Here is a 12,318-nt window from a genome sequence, read left to right as displayed (position 1 = left end):
CTCTATCTTTATAAACAATGAAAATGAAATTCCAAAGTGCAAATGACTATTCATGCCCACACAGCTAGTAAGACCAGAGGCTGAAATTTCTACTTCCCTGGCTTCATATTCCATGTTCCTATGACAGGCCTCTTTCTGGCTCTGGGATTATGACAGCATTAATACAAGGAATGCCAGAACATGGAATTGGTGAGCTCTGCTCCCGAGGAGAAGCTGCTCCTTAGCACTGTACTCCCTGTCATGCATAAGTATCCTGTGAATGCTAGCTGTCACAGGACAAAGTTCCAGAGCCCACAAGCAGGAAAGAGACATTAGGACCGTGTTTAACAACTGTTTCATGTGTGTATCAGGATCACGTTGCCTCTTGTACATGTCACGTGAGTTCTTTACTCACGTTAGCTCTATAGCTCACCAAAACTCTTTCAACCCCTTTCTATCATTTGCACACATGCCTCTTCCCCCAGTTTCATTGGATACTGGAAATGATGCAAGTCAAATTTTAAATTTAAAATAGGCATCAACTCTTTCCTGCTACATTTATTAGGGATGGCCCTCCTTAACTGAGCATCTATTGTGAATTGTACACTATAACCCCAACCCAATTTCATTCTCAGAGTTCCTTCGAAATAAGTTTTATAAATTCTCCTATAGAGATTAATAAACTGAGGCACAAGGTGAAGAGAAAGCATTTTCTAAAAGTCACCAGTTTTTCTCCTTGCCTTAAAAATCCACACAACAGTTGGCAAATAATGCCTGCTGCACTGACATCCCTTCACTCTGGAGCACAGGAAAGTTCCAGTGTTGGCTGTTTCACCCCAGTTTACCTGAAGGGTGGATGGGAGTGTTGGAGGAGGAGCAGGGAGCATTTCCTGCTACCAATGACAACCCAAGAGCCCGCCCACTTATGCTGCAAGACTGACACCATGTGGCCAGGCATTCCTCAAATCACTCCCAAAGCCTCCAAATGGAGGCTTGCCAGTCCTTTCAGACTTGCTGGGAAATGTGCTGGCTACAGAATAACAAAGAGCCAATCACAACCAGGAACTGTGTAGGCGTGCATTTTGTACTCTATGGATGGCAAATGCTGTTGCAAGTAATCAAGTATGAAATTTGTTTTTGACGTGACAAATGGGGAACACACCTTTAATTTTTTTTCTGATGTGTTTATTACTTAATAAATCCTTTACTTTGGTCCAAACATATGAATAGGCAACCTAATAAGATACACAGAATTCCATTAAGTATTTCATTTAATAATTTGATGGGCAAAATGAGGCAAAGAGAAATAATGGTAAAAGCAAAAATACAGGTCTAGAAGTGAAACAATACAGAAATGCCTAACAGCAATACAAGGATATAGGTACTGACTTTAATTTGTGAGGCAAAAACAAATTGTGAGCCAAAGAATACCATTACATCTCATAGCAGCAGAGGCAAAGTAAAGTTCTGATGCTGTGATACTTAAGGTGATGTCAACTTGACCTGTTTACTAATCCACAGAAATCCCTTTTGGGTGGGTATCAGAGGTTGCTTCCAGGAAGGACCAATGAAAGGAGGAAGTCCTTCCCCCAGAGTGAGCCCTTTCCCCAGAGCAGGCGGGCCCACTCAGAGAGGGATTTCATATAAGGAAGCTCTGGGTGAAAAGAGCTCTTCCTTCCTTCCACTTGGCTGCAGGAGCTGCTTGCTGCCTTCCAGTGTGGATTGAAGACCAGCATGGACTGAAGACCAGCATCAACTGAAGATTGGCGTGGGTCAAAACCCAGTGGCTCCTCAGGAAGCCTCCAGGCCTTCCTGTGCCATCTGAAGTGCTGGATCGGGACTGCTGAGGCATCTGGCCATGTGGACTGAGCAACTACCAGGTTCAGTGATTCTCAGGCCTGCAACTGCTAATCCAATAAATTCCCCTTTTAAAATAATGCATTCTATCAGTTCTGTTTCTCTACACATCCTGACTAATACAGATGCTCTCAGACAGGGCATGAAGTGAAGGGGATACCAGCCCACCAATGAGCATTACCTGACCAGATCATTCTTCAAGCTCAGTGATTCATGAATCATGAACCCTGTTTGATAGTGTGTATGTTGAGACTGTTTTGTGTTTCTCCTTTAAATGACTGCTGCCAACTAGTTTCCTTTGGCTAAAATGCAGTAGGATTCCATTTTGAGAAGTCGATGGCTGGGCTTTTACCAAGGGACACAATAAATTAATCATTAACTCTATTGCATTGATTGAGGCTTGCAAACATGAAATATGGCAGTGCACTGAAGGTAGCAAAGGAGGTAGCAAAGGACTTCAGCATCCTAAGGGAAGGGGAGTGGCCATTCTCATGGTCTCATTTCTTCCCAGAGAAGTTAACCTCATTTATCAATGCTAACAATAAATATGGTGGCCATTTAATTCCAAACATCCTCCCTAAATAATATCTTCCATATATGAAGTGATAACTAAACACTTGACACTACTTAGTGCTTCCATCCACTATCTCTCATAATCTTAACAATAAATCTGGAACACATTCTCATTTCCTTCTTGTGGAAAGAACACTGAAACCTATAAAAGAATAAAATACAAACACAAAAACTTGGTCAAGATGACTCACCTAATGAGAAGTAATACCTGGTATGAACCCAGTTGTGTGTGAATGCAAGTACATGCCCTTAACACTGAAATATGCCTTAATTAATAAGAGAAAATAGAGATAGGTATGAAAATGTTTCTCTGCCTGCTGCTGAGGCTGCTCATGCTTCCTCATGACATTGTGACTGCAACAAACAGAATGGTGGAGCCAAAATGAGGTAGGGTTTGGGAAAAAAGAATACTGGCTACTAAGATAATGAGCAAAGGCCCAAGGTAAAGGCCAACACACCAAGTAAATGCCAGTGTAGAGCACTGCATCAAGACTTTCTGGAGGTGATGCACAGTGGCAGCAGGGTGTTTTGTCATTCGTAGGAATAGCATAAAACATCATTGTCAGAAACTGCCAAGACTTTGAAAAGACCCAGATGCAATTTCAGTCTTATAGTGCACATCATAGACACTGAAGATCTCCTTCCTTGTCTATAGCATGAAGATAATCACCCCTCCCTCAAAGTGCTGCTCTTAAGACAGATCTGTTTTGAGTAGGTGCCCATCCAGGCAGACTGCTCACTTCATTTCCTGTGTCTTTCTGAGCAGAGGGATCCTATCCTTACTTTTCCCAAAAGTCGCAGTTGATTCATCTCTCACTGTATACTACATGCCATTGCTTCTTCCAGGAGGATTTCCTTGGCATGTCACTTGTGAACCAGGGTGAATGCTTAATCTGCAGACAAGAGCAAAGCGGGATGGGAACCATGGCAATTCTGATAGTGGTCTGCCTCAGCTCATTTCTAAGGGGTAAAGCAGTCAAATCTTAGAAGATTCTCTTGATTCTCAAGGAAGCAAAGACAGAAAGAAACTTGTGCTTTCCTCTCACTTCACTTTCTTTCCCAGAAAAAGAATCTTTCCCACACTTAAATCAAAGGTAGCTATTTTAGGAGGATTGGTAGAAAAGACTTTCTTGAAAAGCAGAGAAGGACTATTCCTTCATGAGCTGCTAGCCATGCACAAGGGGAAATACAGGAAAAGTTCTATTTTTGTGAGACAAATTCCTTGGGTAGATGTATAGCCATGAGCTGATTTAAAATGACGGAGGTTGTGTATTTATGCCACCACCCAGAAGAGCATAGAACTAAAAGGAGAAAAAGAGAAGACTTCATTTCAGGGTGACAGTGGCAGCATTTCAATGCTTGCTAAGTATTCTGTGGTACCAGATACAATATGCAACTCTATGGAGGAGCTGGAAATGACCTAACTCAGAGTATCCCTTTCCACTTCTTGAGTCCATTTATTTTATGATTCTGACTGTGTGCTAAAATCATTGGCATTTCCAAAAGTTTAAATAGTGATGTCCAATTAATAAGGCATAAAACCTGCAGATTCTTCACCCCCATGCATTTAAGTAGGCCTTCTATGTTCTGAGTATCTAGTTAAAGAAGACACTTGAAATTCTGCATCTTTGCATTGGGGCTTAGAGTGGTGGAAGTCACAGCAGTCAATAGCATGGGCTCATGTTTTGAAATTATTTTTGGTCAGATATATATGTTCATATCAAGAAGAATTATAGTTCCTTGTGGACCTTCTGTCTGTGAGTGGAATAGGATGAAAGTTCGGGTACTTTTCTGAGACTTTGTGCAACATTCTACCAGTGCATTTGTACCCTGGAGTTATTTTGACAGCAGAGTCCTCATATATGACTTTAATAATGAGGCAGATTACTGAGGAACTGAGACAGCACTGTGGTATATGTGTGCTAAGTGAAGGTTAAAGCTATTATTTTCTCCATAAAGTGTTTGACTCATGCAATGTTTATTTAAAATACTCACATTTAGAATTTAGATTGAACAGAAGTCAATTGGAAGGTCCTTGAGAAGCAAGTTATAGTTAATGGGAGTGTCCTCAATCTTCCTCTTTTGTTGTGTTAGTTCTGTATACCCAGTGTTAGGTGTCAACATGTACTCTACTCTGTGCATCTAGATTTATGTGAGTACTGGGGAATTGAACCCAGGCCATAGAGTTTTGTAAGCAAGCACTTTAACCACTGAGAATCTCCTGAGTCCAAAGTAAGAAGTACATAATTTCTAAATGATGAAAAAGATTTGGGGGACTCAGAGAGAGGAGAAACTGAAGCTTTTAGTATGAGAGAGGTAGAGAACTGTAAGGTACAAGAAGAGAGAGGGAGAGAGAGAGAGAGAGAGAGAGAAGGGACACCCCAGGGTTTATTACAGGTAAACACATGCAGAGGGGCTCTCTGGCCACATTCTGCTCACAGACTAGGCTAGCTATATGGCCCCTAAGAAAGAAGTGAGGTAATGGGAGTGCAAAGTTTTACAGCCTATCCCATCAGAGGGGAGGGTGGGGGCAACTGTCATTGATTAATAGGAAAGAAATGGAGATGAACATGAGAGAGAGGTACAGTTAGGGTGACTGAACCCCTGAAGGTAAAAAAGGCAAGAAAGTGTGCATTTGCTAGAAATCAAAGATGATCTGAGTTCTTATCTCTTGACAAGTTCCCTAGACCTGTTTTTCCACAAACAACTAGGACCCTTCCTGGGAGGGAGGTTGTTCATAGGATTTAAATATTGTGGTTGTTCAAGTCCAGCCCCCAGAACTTGGAGTCAGGGCTAGCCTCTTCCTGAGACAGCCACTAGCCCTAGTCAACTGGCTGTCCCTCTGGTTCACCTGAGTCAGAAAAGAACTCACCACTATAAGGTTATAAATAAATTTGTAAGGGGAGGGCAGTTTCTCTGACCATTTGGGAACATCCAGCTGTGGATGAGGTTTTCCCTCAGCTGGGTCTAGGCCCTGGCCCAGGTTAGACCCTGCTGGGAAGTCTCCCTAGCCTTTAATCTCCCCAGGGGTTCTTTATCCAATCCAGCTTCCCACATGGCAGGAGCTCCTTGAAATTTCTTTTCTCTCTTTTCTTTCCACAGTTTTTTCCCAGCTCTTCCATGTGGGATTTCCAGCCACATGGGTACCTTTCCTTGGCTCGGTACTTCCCTCAATAAATATAATAATTTAATAATTATCCTTCCCAATCTTTTTAATTCAATTCTTTAATTAAAATTAAAAATTAAGAAAAAACAACCCAAAAATTCATTTGGAATCACAAAAAAGCTCGAATATCTAAAATAATACTGAGCAACAAAAATGAGCCTGGTGGTATCACCATACCTGATTTTAACCTATACTACAGAGCCATAGTAACAAAAACAGCATGGTACTGGCACAAAAACAGATATGTAGATCACTGGAAAAGAATAGAGGACCCAGATGTAAGCCCAAGTAGATATAGCCACCTGATATTCGATAAAAATGCCAAAAATACGCATTGGAGAAGAGACAGCCTCTTCAGCAAATGGTGTTTTGAAAACTGGATATATATCTGCAGAAGGATGAAAATAGATTCTTCTCTCTCGCCATGCAAAAGAATTAAGTCCAAATGGATCAAAGACCTTAACATCAGACCTGAAACTCTGAAACTGCTAGAGGAAAAAGTAGGGGAAACCCTTCAACATATTGGTCTTGCCAAAAAATTTCTGAATACAACCCCAATTGCTCAGGCAATAAAACCACAGATTAATCACTGGGACCTCATGAAACTACAAAGATTTTGCACTGCAAAGGACACCGTGAAAAAAGCAAAGAGGCAACCTACATAATGGGAAAAAATCTTCACCAGCTATATATCTGATAGAGGATTAATATCTAGGATATACAAAGAACTCAAAAAGTTAACTAATAAGGAATCAAACAAGCCAATCAAAAAATGGGCTTTGGAGCTAAATAGAGCATTCTCAAAGTAAGAAATACGAATGGCATATAAGCATCTAAAAAAATGTTCTACGTCACTAGTCATCAGGGAAATGCAGATTAAAACTACATTGAGATTCCATCTCACTCCTGTCAGATTGGCCACCATCATGAAAACAAATGATCATAAATGTTGGCGGGGATGTGGAAAAAAAGGAACCCTTCTACACTGCTGGTGGGAATGCAATCTGGTCCAGCCATTGTGGAAAACAGTGTGGATGTTCCTAAAATAGCTAAAGACTGATCTACCATATGACCCAGCTATAGCACTCCTAGGCATATATCCAAAGGACTCATCTCATTTCCTTAGAAGTACGTGCTCAACCATGTTTATTGCTGCTCAATTTATAATAGCTGGGAAATGGAACCAGCCTAGATGTCCCTCAACTCATGAGTGGATAATGAAGATGTGGCACATTTATAAAATGGATTTCTACTCAGCGGTAAAGAAAAATCAAGTTATGAAATTTGCAGAAAAATGGATGGACCTGGAAAGGATTATACTAAGTGAGGTAACCCAGGCCCAGAAAGCCAAGCGCCACATGTTCTCTCTCATATGTGGATCCTAGCTACAGATGATTGGGCTTCTGTGTGAGAATGAAAATACTTAGTAGCAGAGGCCAGTAAGTTAAAAAGGAGACATAAAGGGAAGAGAAAGGAAGGGAGGAGGATACTTAATAGGTTGATATTGTATATACGTAATTACAATGATTGTAATGGGGAGGTAATATGATGGAGAATGGAATTTCAAATGGGAAAGTGTGGGGGTGGGGAGGGAGGGAATTACCATGGGATATATTTTATAATCATGGAAAATGTCAATAAAAATAAATTAATTAATTAAATTAAATTAAATTAAAAAATATTAACCTAGGGTTTAGGGTTGAAGGATTTCTGTGGGCCCCAAGTACCCTGTTACAGATGGACTGCTCCCATTAGGAGGATGGAAGTTGAGGCTAGAAAGTTTCAGTTTAGAGAAAGGAGTAGATATTCTGGTTCTGGTGATCTTCCATTTCCGTCCCAAGATAAACACTCCTGTGGCTAACAAGAACCTGTAGTCTGGGGCTGGAGAGATGGCTTAGTGGTTAAGCACTTGCCTGTGAAGCCTAAGGACCCCGGTTCGAGGCTCGGTTCCCCAGGTCCCACGTTAGCCAGATGCACAAGGGGGCGCATGCGTCTGGAGTTCATTTGCAGAGGCTGGAGGCCCTGGCGCGCCCATTCTCTCTCTCTCCCTCTATCTGTCTTTCTCTCTGTGTCTGTTGCTCTCAAATAAATAAAAAAAAAAAAATTAAAAAAAAAAGAACCTGTCGTCTATTTCCTCCATAATATGTATGTCAAAAAAATCAAGTGCTTCCTTTGAAGCTGATGATTCCCTGTTATAAAGCATAACAGGGAAAATTAATTATCTTCTACTATCATTGATAAGCAAGGCAAAGTATAATAGACAGCTTCAGGTCACTAAGATGAACTTCCAGACTGGGCACAGTTATGGAGAAAGGAATTTATTGAAGCTTACTGATCCAGAGGAAGTTCCATAATGGCAGAAGAAGCTGGCCCTGCTTTCACACCCAAGCAAAGAGAGAGAGAGCCACAAGCCAGAAGCTACACCACATAGCACACTGTTTAGGAACTCCAGGCAGAACTATGCCCTTTGCATAGCTTTAGATTGGAATTGCAAATTCACAACCACACCATAGGGATGGACCTTAAGATCTGCCCAGTGACACCTTCTCCATTCAGGTGGCTGCAGATCTAAAGTACAAACTGGAATAAAACATTGAATATACTGGAGACCATCTATTCAAACTACCACATTCCACCTCTGGCTTCCAACAGATTCATAACCACTGCACATTTAAATTGTATTCATGCTAATTTCAAAGGTCCCCACAGTCTTTACAACTTAAGATAGTTCCAAAGTTGCAAGTCTCCTCTGAGATTTAAGATTATCTCTTAGCTGTGAGTCCTGTAAAATCAAACAAGTTATATACTTTCAATATATAAAGACACAGAGTAAACATTTCCATCTGCTATAAGGCATAACAGGGAGAGACTGGAAAACTGTAAACGCAACAAGGATCAAGCAATCATCAAAGTTCTGCATTTCAAGTCTGATATAACCAGACTGACAGTCTCCAGATTTTCTAATTCTACCACTCCAACTAGACAGAGTAGCCAAGGAACAGTTCCATCCCAGGCCAATAGTGAGCTCCATGGTAGCCCCTACACAGTCATGGTATATCCAAAATATCTTCAAGTCTCCATGAGAACCATGGTCCATATTCTAAAGGCTCTTCCAGCCTATTAGGGTCACCATGCCCTGCCTCGTGCCACATATCAGCAGCAGCTCCTGGAACTGCAGGCAATTCATGACCACTCCATGCATTTTTCATACTTCTGAAACTAATGTAAGGGTTTCAGGACACAGCAATACTCTTAATTCAGGGAAGAAATACATGGTGACCTTGAAGAACAGATTCCTTTTGCAGTCAACTCTTTCTAAAATAGTTTGCATTTCTATCATAGTCTTTCCTCTGGCACTCTCTCAATTGTTTTAATGTAAAGCATTTAAAATGGGCCATCTTCCTGAATATTGCTAATGTATTAACAATAGCAACTTCAATAACCTAAAAACAGTCTCAGTGACAGTAATTTTAACTTGTTTGAGGTTTTCAAACTTAAAATCTTAAAACTTTCAGTCCAGTCCAGGTGTGGTGGTACACACCTATAATCTCAGCAGTTGGGATGTAGAGGTAGGAGGATCATTATGAGTTTGAGGACAACCTGAGACTACATTGTTAATTCCAGGTCAGCCTGAACTAGAGTGAGACCTTACTTCGAAAAACAAAACAAAAACAAAAAACCCACGTCTCAGTACAATGTCTTTGGCCAAGCACATCAGTCCATTACAAATTTCACATTGATCAAACTCTATGGGTCTGGGCAGCAGAATGCAGCCAGCTCTTATGCCAGTAGTCCAGTTCCAATAAGGCTTTCTGCAGTCTTTCCTTGGCCTTATAAAGCTTATAAGCCAAACCTCCAAGTTCAATTTCCTCTGCACTTAGCATTTTCAAACTCTTGTAAGAATAGTCCATAATACTTGGGTTACTACTCCAGAAGGCATCTCCAGTTGCATGCACCAAGCACATTCCCATTCCTCAAATAAAAAGTTCCCTAAGACCAAAATCCACATGGTCATATTCATCTCACCCCACTATTAGTACCAATTTCTGTAGTAGATGAAACTGGAAATGTTGGCTACAGGGAAACCATTATGAAAGAAAAACGGCTCAGCACCACCCATCTTGAGAAAAATGTGTTTGCCCTTTCCCATGAAATGTTTTCCCTTTCTCCCCTTTCCCATAAGATAACACCAGCCTTCCCTGGCTCCAAGAAAGACCTCTAAAGCCTGGTTCTTGATATCAGGCCCACTTTGGGGCCATGGGCTAACCACCAAGTTCTGTTTCTGTGCACATCTGCTTGCTTGCATAAAGGGTTTGGAAAGTCCCTCACACTACCCCCACACCTCCACTCTTGTGGTTTTCAGTTCAAAAAAATGAACCTAAGAAAGAGGTTTGGACTGCACTCACAGATCCTGAGCTCAAGGGTACAGTCCTGATGCATCAGCCTTGCCCAATAAAGCCTTGCCTTGTATTCCGTCAGTCAATGGTCTTACTTGTTTGACCCCATAACATCTTTGGGGCTTGTCTGGGATCCACTTTTCAAAGTCCCCTCCTACTTCAGGGTGACTGAACCAGGGAAAGTCTCTTAATCTTGGCCTAAGAACTGGATCTTCATCTGTCTGCATGTTCCTGGATTTGGAGCCAGTAGCAAGCCGCTGACGGGGACCTTTAACCTAGGATGGCCTGCCCATTCTTTTTTTGTGTAAGGAACCTCTGGAGGTGCATTTTTACTTTTCCTTTTTGATTTTCATTTCTCCTGATTTTGTGTGCCTTTCTGAGTCCAAAAGGAAAGCTGGACACAGCATTAATTCTCTTAGGTGAGGGTCCAGAAGGCAGCTCTCTACCCTCTCTGTCTGTTTGGAGATCCTGAAGTTTGTTTCTGGTTCAGTTTCAGTCTGGCAACCACATGGCAGAAAGACCATTGTTGATAGTATAACCATGTTCAGTGTTGAGTTTGTCTGTCTTATCCTCATGTTTGAAGATATGGGTCAGAGCCATTCTGTTGAAAAATCCCACTTAGAGTTGTTCAGAAAAGGTGGCAGAATAGGCCAACCACATCTTTCCTGGTAAATTAGTTGATTGGCCATCTTTTGACATGAGAAGGCTACCAGAGGACACCTTTAACTTATCATTAATTTACTCTGTACAGAGAAGTATTTTTTTCCTCTCCAGGTCACCTGGACCAAGTTCCTTACATTGTTGTGTGGTGATATCTTGTGGAAGAACCCCCTTCTTGGCTAAAGAAAATACTCCTCCAACCAGCCGTGCCCATGTTCTTATTGCTAAACCTAAATCTGATCCAAAGAAGGTTCTCTATCTAAATGGGGAAGAATTCCCTCCACCTTACTGGTCTCCAATGTCACATCCATCTGCTAACCTGTATCCACACCTGCCTGGGCCACAGAGCACCCTTCTCAGCCCTCCCCGTACTCTCAGAGGCTCTTAACACCAACCCCCTTCTTAGCCTGCCCATCTGGCCCTTCTGAAACACTTGAGTCCTCTGCCCCCATTCTCCCACTCTGAAAGGCTCCCACAATGGTGAATCCACCACCTAGTATAGTTCCCCATATGTTTATGGTTTATACTCCCTTTTCTACCAGTGACCTGTATAACTGGAAGAATAAGAATCCATCTTTTTCAGAAAAGCCCCAGAATCTGATATATCTTCTCAAGACATTCTTCTATACCCATCAGACCATATCAGAGGACTGTCAGCAACTCTAACAGACCCTCTTCAGCATGGAAGAATGAGAAAGAATTATAATAGAAGCTAAGAAGCTGGTACTGGAGACTGTTGGGCACCCCACATAAAACCTAACACCAATGAAGTTAAGGTGTCCCTTAACTTCTTTCACCAGACTCTGATTGGTGGTCTCTGGGCAGCTGCTTGGTGCCCCACAAATTTGTCTAATAAGGCCAAAGGTTCAACTGAGTCCCCTGGTGCTTTCCTAGAAAGGCTACATGTAGCTTATAAGACAAATTTCCCCATAGATCCTGAGGCCCCTGAGAATAGGCAAGCTATTAACATTGCTTTTGTAACTCAGTCTGCTCTGGATTAGAAAGAAGATTCATAAAATAGAGGGTTTTTGAGGGTAAACTTCTTTCAGAATTAGTAAAGATTTCTGCCAGGGTATATAATAATCAAGACACCCCAGAAGATAGACAGGATAAGAAAATGACTAAGATTATGGTGGATATCTTCCAGAAGGCACAAAGCCCTATGGACAGTCCTTTCAGAATCAAAAAGGAAATATTGGTGCACCCTGGGAAGGCAGAATTAAACCCTTCACTTAAGAAGGACCAATATGCTTATTGCAAGGAAATAGGCCACTGGAAAAATGAATGTCCCAAACAAAGTCATAAGGCTACACCCATCTTAAAATTAAAAGACAGAGGGGGTCAGGGTTTGAAGACTCCCCCAAGCTCAAGTTAACCCCCTATGGGGGGAAAACCTGTAGAGTTTCTAGTAAATACTGGCACACATTTCTCAGTGCTACAGGAAGTAGCTGTATCCCTCTTGGGTGAACAGATGCTGGTACAAGATGCAACTGGGTCAAACATTACCCCTGAACTACCAAGAGACAGGTGGACCTTGGAAAAGGAACTGTGACATTCTTTTCTTGTTACTCATGAATGTCCTTACCCGTTACTGGAAGAGACTTATTACAGAGGGTGAAACCTAAAATACAACTTGGAAGACAGAATGCAAAGATATCAATGGAAAAAAACCAGTGATCCTGGTCA

Source organism: Jaculus jaculus, chromosome 5 (genome assembly GCF_020740685.1).
Source record: "Jaculus jaculus isolate mJacJac1 chromosome 5, mJacJac1.mat.Y.cur, whole genome shotgun sequence".
Lineage (NCBI taxonomy): Eukaryota > Metazoa > Chordata > Mammalia > Rodentia > Dipodidae > Jaculus > Jaculus jaculus.
The sequence above is the reverse complement of the archived record's forward strand: the minus strand, read 5'-3'. Positions refer to the sequence as shown.